Source organism: Vulpes vulpes, chromosome X, assembly GCF_048418805.1.
Source record: "Vulpes vulpes isolate BD-2025 chromosome X, VulVul3, whole genome shotgun sequence".
Taxonomy (NCBI): domain Eukaryota; kingdom Metazoa; phylum Chordata; class Mammalia; order Carnivora; family Canidae; genus Vulpes; species Vulpes vulpes.
Genome location: NC_132796.1, coordinates 93,441,942 through 93,451,566, shown reverse-complemented (window position 1 = coordinate 93,451,566; position 9,625 = coordinate 93,441,942). Strand labels below are relative to the sequence as shown.

General features: G+C 35.6%; 1 pseudogene; it reads left to right on the top strand.

Annotated features, from left to right (window-relative positions):
* Positions 1-8,410: 8,410 nt before the first annotated feature.
* On the top strand, positions 8,411-9,281 carry LOC112934461 (methylsterol monooxygenase 1 pseudogene; annotated as a pseudogene).
* The last annotated feature ends 344 nt before the right edge of the window (positions 9,282-9,625 follow it).

Here is a 9,625-nt window from a genome sequence, read left to right as displayed (position 1 = left end):
TGTAAATAAAGAGGACTCCCACTTTTATATTGTGAGCCCAAACTTCATTTCTAACCTTCACATTTAAATTTCCAACCAGCTACTGAATATTTCCCTGTAGGTGCTCTGGAGTTTATTTCAAAATCAATCTGTCTTAAACGTGAACCAACTTTTTGTCCTTCCCTGTTTCCCCAATCTGTTGTTCCTCATGTTTCCTACTTTTGTTAACTACAAAATTTTCTGAGAAACCTGGAAGCCTTTCTTGACTGCTCCTTTATTTCTTGCAATTACATTTTCTATTTTATACCCCCACAATCATATCTTTATTTCAAGTCCTCAATTTTATTACAACTGAACCGTTGGAAGCCTCCTACCTAGTTTATCTCCAGTTTCACTTCCCTTAAGTTCCTCCTTCAGCCTACTGTCAAAGGAACCTTATGGATTGCAAATAAGATTATGTCATTTTTCCTTCTTAAGACTTCTTGTCAGCCACCACTGACTTCTCAATAAAATGCATGATTTCTAAGTATGGCCTGGCAGGCATAGAAGGCCTTTAATGATGATAGGGCTCTGGCTATCAGTCCAGAGTCATCTTTTCACCCTCTCACAATTATAGACAAAGACTTACTATTTTCCAAGTGTACCATGCTCTCTCATTGCTCAGTGCATTTACTCAGGTTATTTTTTTTGTCCAGAATCCCCTTCCCTTAGAGTCCCTTGTTAAACTCAATTCAATTCAATTGAATTCAAATTCAAATTCCTCCTCTAGGAATTCTTTGCTGATAACAATTCCTTCCAAGATTGGTTTTGTCCATCAATTGTTAACAAAGAAACAATTGTTAACAAAGAAACAATTGCTAATTAACAATTAATCTTGTTAATCTTCTTAGGTGCTTCCAAAACTCCAGGTGCACAGTTCTATTATGTGTAGAGTGTAAATAAAGATTATTTTTGAATGAGTGAATGGTTTGAAGCTATTTTCTGAAAAATCTCCAGGTTACCTATGTATCATTAAAATTCAAAGGAAAAAGTTTATTTTTATTAGATCTGAACTAGTTCAGAAAATGGTGGAAAGATGACTTTTTCAGTATAACAGATTCTGAGAAATTTAGAACTATAAGGAAACTATACCAGCTGATTAGTCTCATTACCATTTTACTGGTGAGAAAAGTAGGGCTCAGAGTTTACATACTTGTCTAAATTATGTAAGTAATAAGCAGCAGAGCTGGAAATGGAAAATAATGTCTTCTGTCTCACTTTTCAGTGTGCATTTTCCTAGCTACACTAGAAGTTCTTAAGCCAATTTGCAACATAGATCCCTATGACAGTCTAGTGAAGGTTATGAGACTCTTCTCAAAATGTTTTTAAATAAATAGAACACATAAGATTACAAAGAAACTAAATATATATTGAAATAAAGTTATCAAACTTTGAAAATTGTGATCCAGTAAAATATATGTTCATTAAAGCATTAAGTAATATAATTTATAATATAATATAATATAATTTAATTTATAATATAATTTATTGACAGCTTTATTTTTTTTAATTTTTATTTATTTATGATAGTCACAGAGAGAGAGAGAGAGAGAGAGAGAGAGAGGTAGAAGCAGGCTCCATGCACCAGGAGCCCGACGTGGGATTCAATCCCAGGTCTCCAGGATCGTGCCCTAGGCCAAAGGCAGGCGCTAAACTGCTGCGCCACCCAGGGATCCCTTATTAGCTTTAATAATTATTCTAATTTTGAAGTAACGATGACCATAAATGGTGTTTTGAGATAGCTACAAGAACTATAACGTGACTTCTATTAATGAAAAAGTCATAGATACTGCTAATACAACTGTGTGTGTGTGTGTGTGTGTGTGTGTTTAACCTACATTGATCATTGAAGGAAGTGTTAATCTTCAGTAATAAAGTATTGAAAAAAAAGAAGTAATAATTTTCTGATGAAAAATCCTGGATAAGATACTTGAAACTACACATGTGATAAAACTGTATATATCTAAACACACATAGATACCATGCACAGACAGGCACATGGGTATAAAACTAGAGAAATCTGAATAGGATCAGTATGTTGTATAACTCTTGATTTCCTGCCTATGATACTGTATCATAGTTTTGCAAGATGTTTGCCATTGGGGGAAATTAGATAAAGGGTGCATAGAACCTCCCTATATTTTACAAATACACATGTATGTACAATTACCTTAACAAAAGTCTCAGTTAAAATATTCAAACTCCAGGGACACCTGGGTGGCTCAGTGGTTGTTTGCCTTTGGCTCAAGTCAGGATCCCCAGGTCCTGGGACTGAGTTCCACATTGGGCTCCCTGCAAGGAGCCTGCTTCTCCCTCTGCCTATGTCTCTGCCTCTGTGTGTGTGTGTGTGTGTGTGTCTCATGAATAAATAAATAAAAATCTTTTTTTTTTAATTCAAACTCAAATTAAGAGCCCTCACACTATCAAAATCTTATTGTATTATTTCCCAAAGTGTTCTTGAAGATGTGTTCCAAGGCATACAAAAGGGACTGAGAATTTGAGAAACATTTTTATAAAAGCTCCAACTCAAACTTGTCTAAGAATATTTGCTCCCCAGAAAACTTATCTTTGTGGAATACTTAGTATCTTAAGTGGACTTGCATTCTACAAACTCCAATTTGAAAGTGTTGCCTTGTTCATCACAGGATCATGTCATCCCTTATCACAGCAGCCCATGGAAAGCATTCAAGACAGCATTTGAATCAGAATATTGCAGCAGACTGTTACCATTCTTATTTCATCATTGTTTTTGAGCAACATGGTTTACTTTGGGGTGGTGTCTGTTTGGAAGGATAAGGCAACCAGGTGGAAGGGCTATGTGGGTGTACTGTAACACTTTCACACTCATTATTTTCCTTTGCAATTCAGTGAGCTGTACTGAATTGAAAATAAATCTGTCAACAACCAAAGCGAAAGAAAAAATAAAAATGTTCTGAGCAGAAGAATCAATTTAAGGGAACATAGCAAAAAATTAAAAATATAAAAATATACTCACCATAGATATGTACAGAATTTTCTTCACAAACTGATGTACATAAACTCACATTTGAAGAAATTGAGGCATAGTCTTTTGCATACTATAGAACGTACTCCTAGATTGAGTTTTGTTCAGCATATCAGTCCTTTTGAATCCCCCCTCCCCAAGATTTCTGAGGGACTACTACTTTGGAATGATTCTAAATTACATTCAACTTAATGTAGCACAATGTGGTAAAAAGAGCACTCAGCTTGGAAACATGCAATGAGGATTTTAATCACAATTATGCCACTCACTGTGTGACTTAAAGCCAGTCATTTTGCCTCCCTTGAACTTCTATATGGGCTTTGTTGCCTACACTGACAAGTTAAAGAGAATAAAGCCTAGACTAGCTGATCTCAAAGGAAACTTTTAGCTACATAGAAGAATTCTTGTCCTTGATGAGCTATACAAAACATGTATTATGCTCAAATTCAAAGTCCAATCAGAGACATTTAATAAATATTACTATGCAATAACTATTTTATGTGCTTTATATACATTATTTATTTTTATTATTTTTTATTTATTTGTTACATTACTTAGATCCTCACTAAACACATATTACACATAGGAAATAGTACTATTATTCCTGTTTTATAGATGAAAAAAACTGAGACATAGAGAGGCCAAGTAACTTGCCCAATGTCATGGAAGAGCAGGAATTTGAACCTAGGTAGTCTGACCTCAGAAACTCTGAGATTAACCAAGGTATTGAAGGGAAGCAGAATTTACCACCCAAAAATATGCCTTTTTGGCATAAGAATTATTTCAAGCTGGTTATTTTTTTAATTGAAGTATAGTCACCATACAATGTTATATTAGTTTCAGTTATACAACACAGTGATTTGACAATTCTGTACCTTACTCAGTGCTTACCATGATAAGTATAGTCACTATCTGTCATCATACAACATTATTACAACATTATTGACTATATTCTCTATGCTATACTTCCAAATTGCACAAGCTGGTTATTTTTAAGAAACAGCAGACACAGGAAAAGCTTTGAAAACTGAGTAGAAGTTACCCTTTTGCAAGGGATATTTACAAGGAAAAAAAAATCTCCATTTGTAAGAGTGTGTCCCTCCTGTACCAGGAGGTGAAAGATGACTCTAAATTTCTAGAAATAGTTATCAGTGGAGAACACAGTTACCTAAATCTGCATAACATGCAGACCATTGTTTATTGTGCTTTTCCTGATAGCCTCCTATAACTGCCTCACCCACCTTACAACATCTTCTTTTGTCTGTCTGTAAGTAGAAATGGCATTTAAAGTGATGGCTTTGGCCACTTTGAGGTATTTTTCAGTTTTTCTGGGTATCTTCCAGGCATACAGGAGATATATATGCTAGCAAACTTGTTTCTCTCTTGTTAATCTGTCTTTTAGAATGGGGGGGGGGGTGTTAGCCAAGATCCTTAAAAAAGTAAAGGGAAAATTATTTTCCTCCTCTAAAGTATGAACTATAAAAACTGAAGAAATAAATACACATGCAGAGAGAAGATGGAGCCCCTCCCAAAAAAAAGAAAATGCTCTAACCATCCAATTTCAGTGATTGCATATTCCATTCTGTATGTCAAGACCTTAAATGGTATTACATGTATAGAACAATGTAAAGCACTCAGGAAGCTATTTTGCTGTTTTGAAAGTTGTCTAATAAAAGAAAGACACTACTAAAGAATAAAGCTTTAGTGGTCCCAAATCCTTATTCCCCGGATTTACTTCTGCACTCAAAAAATGGATCAATGTGTTGTTGCAACAGCTTATGGATAAAATGTTTTCCTTTCAGTATATTCTATTTGACACATATAAAATAAAGTGTGTGTACTGTAGATAAAGAATGCTAGCCTGTATGCACAGAAAAAATCTTAATAGTTTCCAATTAATTAATGAATAGTGGTATAACAAAAAATGTGGTTAGCCTTTGTCCTTAGTTCCTGGAAGGTAACTTCTAAATTCTTGGAATTCCCCAATTGATAAAATGTCTTTGGTATTCATAGTAGGGTCTGATAGTTTATGCTAATGAAGTGACTCTAGGAGAGTTCCTGTATAGTTTAAGCTAACTGAGATGACTTAGGTTAGGACATGGTCATGACAGAAAAACCAACAATGTGATTAGACGTTTAAAGTTTTAAGCTGTATGACCTCTGGAGAGGGAATGGAGGCTGGAGGTTGAGTACCATCACCTAGCCAGTGATTCAATTAATCATACATATAAAATGAAACTGCAGTAAACAGTCTGGACACTGAAGCTCAGGTGAGCTTCCCTGGCTAACAATACTCTGTGTATACTGTTAAATATAAATGTGCCAGGAAGATGATACATCTTGACTCCACTGGGAGAGGATACCAGAAGCTTCATATTTGGACCCTCCCTGATCTTGCCATCTACATCTCTGCTTTGGCTGATTTTTGCTATTATAAAACTATAATTATAAATGGCACTTTCTTGAGTTTTGTGAGTCATTTTAGGGAATTTATTGAACTTGATGGGAGTACTGAGAAATCCTGAATTTATGGCCAGTTGATCAGAACTGTGCATGTCTGTGGACTCCGAAACAGGTGGCTGATGTCTGAAGTGAGAACAGTCTGAGGAGAATTGTGCCCTTAATCTATTAAGTTTAAAGTTTGGCCTAACTCCCAATAGTTAGCATCAGGAGTCGTTGAAATAGTCTAGTAAAAACTTAGAGTATAACATCAGAAATATTTAAGAGAAGTTGGCCACTGCAAATTTCTATCATGTGTCAGGATTATACAAACAACTCTTCATATTACATTTTTATATTTTTTCAATAACATAAATCATAACAATATTGAACTCTAAAATAATACTTTTATAGTCAGTTATTAAACCAAACTCATAATCTATGAAATCATGCATTTCAGTGCACAAAGCTGAATTTCTTGGTGTAAACCCAAGACATTCACTATTTATTTTTCTTTACTAAAATAAAAGCCTTTCAACCTAGATATTTTCGTGAGCACTAGATAAACTGATTTTATCCATCAGCCTTATGTCAGCATTGGGCAGGTAATTTTCAAACAAAACCTTATTTTTCTTTCACTGACTCTAAATCCAAACTTTAATCTTTTATCTCTATCCTTCAAACTCAACTTTAACTGACATCAACATGGTTAGGAAAAAGTCTTATTGTGTAATATGAAGATAATAGTGCTGAATTTTCAGTAACATCACAGTTTTATGCCTATGATCAGTGATATGGAAACTTGTTTTCAAAACAAAAGAAAGCCATTTTGTTTGAGGACTGTAATGGATTTCTTATATCCAGGTTAAAGAAAACACATCTCATTAAGTGAAAGAAGGCTAGGGTGAAATAAGGAATTAATTGAACTCATCCCCAACATTTGGAGAGTGGTCGATTTGTTTCGTATTTCTAAAGGAAGCTGTGACTGTCCAAACTGATTTTCTAAGTAAGTGAAGGATTATTGACCATTGCTGCTTAGTTCAGTTTTCCAATCCTCATGACAAAGAGCAGTTTTAGATCCAGTGCTTCATTTATCTTTTCAATAAGTGCTTATTGATCACTCCTTATGTATACCCGGCACTATGTTAGGCACAAAGGAAATAGAGATTTAAAAAAAACTCACTTCCTGCCCTATGGAGCTGTTGTCCAAAAGAAGAAACAACCAAGGGAGCAATGTGGTAAAGTCTGTAAAAGTTATACCCAGTGTTTTCTTGGAGCAGAGAAGAAGGAGCACTTACCTCCAGCTGGAATTATCAGAAAAGGTTTCACAGAGGAGGTGGATTGCTTGGGCCGAGATTTCAAGCTATAGTTTGAAAATAAATCAAGGCAAGAAAGAGGAGTTGTAGATATAGAATACAGACGTGGAGGCAGGGAGACTACACATCCTGCCAAAACTGAGGGGACACAGGACTCACAGTGCTAAAACCAGGAAAGTCCCAGGCAAACCAGGATGAGTTGGTCATATTTCAAGGAAATTGTATTCCTTTAGTAGGTGAGGACTAGCATTAAAAAAAAAGAAAATATTGCAAGTTTCAGTATTATTTAATGACATTTTTGTTTCAAGGATGTGGGGTGTGTGTGTATGTGTGTGCATGCACATGTGCATAAGTAAAACCAAATCCAGGAATTTTTTTTCAGATCTTTTTTTCAAAAATATTTAAACATTTTTAAGCAACTACCTGTTCAGAGAATAAGCAGGGATGTATTTTCCAAAGTGAGCACATCTTGCAAGCAAGATAGGCTTATGTGTGCAAAATCCATGTAGCAAAGAGGTCCTGGTCCCAGAAGGGGCCCCACACTTGATTTAATGTTTTGCTGTCACCACCATGTAATTCTGAATACTTTTGTATGTGAATGTGTGTTTTGTAAATCAGATCCAGTGGCACAATGGAGTATGGGCATGAGGAGAGCGGTTCTCAACCACATAAGCACTGAACTTGGCTGCCTGAGACCCGCTTGCTAGCTTAGGATAGTCTGGGGCTCTCTAGGGCTCTGAGAAAGTAAGTAACTGGGTCCAAAACCAGGCCAGGATAGAGAGCTATAGTGGTGGTAGCAGGAGTAGAAGTAGCAGTGATGGCGACAGTGGCTGTAGTCTGAGGAAAAGAAGGGGTTTCTCAAGGGGGCAACACTGGACCTGCAGTGGGAGGTCAGCTTACCCATTCATCCTGGTATCCTGTCCCTATAGCATCTGCACAAACATTAGGAACTGCAAGAGCTCAGGCAGGAACTTTGTCAGTGAATTATTAAAAAGTAAAAGCATATACATAGACATTGCAATAAAACATATCAAGTAATGATTATATTTCTTTAAAAAGTTTAGAAATTCTGGATTTGAAAATAGCTGCAACATTGCAAAGCAAATATCTGCAGGCTTAGTAAGTTTTAAATTTAAAGAACATTATTTTCATTTGAAGCACTACATGAATCAATTATTAAAGGGAAATTTTTTTAAATTATTTTCCTCATAATTGAAGATAAGGAAATGGAATGCATAAACAGGCATTTTGAATTAGATACAAATCATGAGGTAAAGTTAAGATGGCAGAGTAGGAGGAGGACCTTATGCTTGCCTTATCCCTCAAACACAGCTAGATAATTATCAAGTAATTCTGAGCACCCAGGAAATCAATCTGAAAATTGAGAGAAAAAAACTGCAGTAGAGGGAGATAAGAGGCCACAGCATTGAGGGTAGGAGGTTCAGTGATGAGATTTGGGGGAGAAAAGAATCATGGGTGATGCAGAGGGGAGGGATCCCTGATCATGGAGGGAGGAGACAGAGAAAAAAAAAGAGAGAGAGAACAGCACACAGAGGACTGCACAAGAAAGACAAGTCTCCAGAGTCCCATGTGCTTGTCCAGAATACTAAGGCTTTCTGCAGAGATTTGAAAAATGGCAACAAACAAAAGTATCAGCATCTTTAATTCATACTCCATTGCTGTGGAGTATGTAGATTCACTTTTACCTGAGAACCCTTTATAAGAACCATTTAAAAATACTTGGAACTATGTGTTGAATAATTATACAAAGTTCCAGATTGCAACATGGGGATTCTTAATAGTTCATGAGGTCCTTTATTTCTTGTTCTGTTTACTTGGATTTTTGTTTCAATTTATACCTTTCATGAAAAAGTACAAAATTCAAAAGGATAAGCCAGAAACATGGGGAAACCAGTGGGAATGTTTGAAAGTACTTCTCTCTAATCACTTTTGTATCCAGCTTCCTTTGATCTGTGGAACTTATTATTTTACAGAGTATTTTAATATACCTTATGACTGATAAAGAATGCCAAGATGGTGTATGCTTTTGGCAAGATGTTTTGGCTGTGTGATGATTGAGGATACCTGGCACTATTTCCTGCACAGGCTCTTACATCACAAAAGAATATATAAATATATTAATAAAGTTCATCTTGAATTTCAGGCTCCATTTGGAGTGGAAGCTGAATATGCACATCCTTTGGAAACTCTGGTTCTTGGAACTGGATTTTTCATTGGAATCATGCTTTTATGTGATCGTGTCGTTCTCCTTTGGGCATGAGTGACTAGAAACTATTGATGTCCATAGTGGCTATGACGTTCCTTTGAACCATTTAAATCTGATCCCTTTCTATGCTGGTTTCCAGCATCATGATTTCCAACACATTAACTTCATTGGAACCTAGGCTTCAACATTTATATGGTGGGATAGAATTTTCAGAACAGACTCTCAATTTACTGCCTATAATGAAAAGATGAAGAAGACTGAGAAAAAGATTCAATAAATATCTCATTTAAACCATCCTGAATATACACACCTTTCCTGAATTGAAGCGAATAGTTACTATTGCTTCTGTGAAACAGAAATAAACATGTGTCTTGGCTGGTAAGTGATACAAAGAACATTAACAACCTTCAATTACCTTTCTAGTGGGAACTTTTTCTACTTTACATAAAAGTTCTGTATGTGTAGAAATAAGTAGATACATAATTAAGTATGATTTTCATGAGGAAGTTGTAAAGGCCATTTTTCTAACCTTACAGAAAGGTTTTAAGTAATGGAAGAAGTATTAATCTATGTCTTTCCCCCAGTAACACCATGGGCCTGAAGTTAAAATTGGTCTTTAAA